The sequence below is a fragment of the Choloepus didactylus genome, chromosome 3 (assembly GCF_015220235.1).
Source record: "Choloepus didactylus isolate mChoDid1 chromosome 3, mChoDid1.pri, whole genome shotgun sequence".
NCBI classification, from domain to species: domain Eukaryota; kingdom Metazoa; phylum Chordata; class Mammalia; order Pilosa; family Megalonychidae; genus Choloepus; species Choloepus didactylus.
Window position 1 is genome coordinate 60284552 of NC_051309.1, and position 952 is coordinate 60285503.

General features: G+C 38.3%; 1 non-coding gene across 1 annotated transcript; it reads right to left on the reverse strand.

Moving 5' to 3' along the window:
• Positions 1-564: 564 nt before the first annotated feature.
• On the reverse strand, positions 565-726 carry LOC119530725. The gene has a single exon (XR_005216112.1). It is a non-coding gene; the product is annotated as a U1 spliceosomal RNA (small nuclear RNA).
• Positions 727-952: the final 226 nt, after the last annotated feature.

Genomic DNA, 952 nt, shown 5'->3' on the forward strand with positions numbered 1-952 from the left:
AAGCTCAGTGGAAAGTCAAGGGGGAAATAAAATTGCTCTGGGATAAATGAAAGGGAACTTGGGGTGGCTGGGAGCAGGGATGCTAGGAAGATACACGATAGAAGTTTAAGTAGAGATGGAGGGGTTAGAGCAGCATGATAAGAGACTAAATCTTGCACAGAAGAAATCTGCAGTGACAATTTCCCTACAGCAAGAATACCTAAGAAATGTTGAAGAACTTTTAAGAACAAGCTTTATAAAACTAACCCACAAGCCCTTTGTTCCAAGCCAAGTCCCCAGTACAGGTAATTTTAAGGTAGAGAAAAAACAAGATTGAATAGCATATGGAAATTCAACAGAACTCTTTTCCTCTTTCTCAGTAATTAGTTTCTGCTAATGCTTTATGTTTCAGCCAATGACCACTTCCTAGTGATTCCTTTCTCAAATTTCTCAAATTCCCTTCTCAATATTTTTCAAATTCCTGAATACTATTTATGGACCAACCTCGTCTCCAAATTCAACCGTGCTTTTTTTTTTTTTTTTTTTTTTGAGAATTCACAAGTCTATTGTGACACAGAGAACATTGGGGAAATTGCACATGCAACCCCCACCAACACAAATTATGCAGTTAAATTTCTCACATGTGGGGAAGTCGCAGGGGTCAGCAGGTCCCAGAGTGCAATGGATCAGCCTTGCCCTGGGAAAACCACCTTTGTGATCATGGTAGCTCCCCTGCCAGGTAAGTATCAACTGTGTAATCTTTGGCAATACTTACAGCATTTACACCTTTACACTAACTTCAATTTTTCTTAATTTGTTCCCCTGCTAACAGATAGCAAGTTTAATGTTTATTGCTTCTTTGATTACCATCAAATTCCCATCACCCAACAAAGTCCTTGCACTTTCATTCATTCATTCATTCTTTTATTACATAATTATTTATTGGGTGCCTACTAAATTCAAGTGCTGTGGA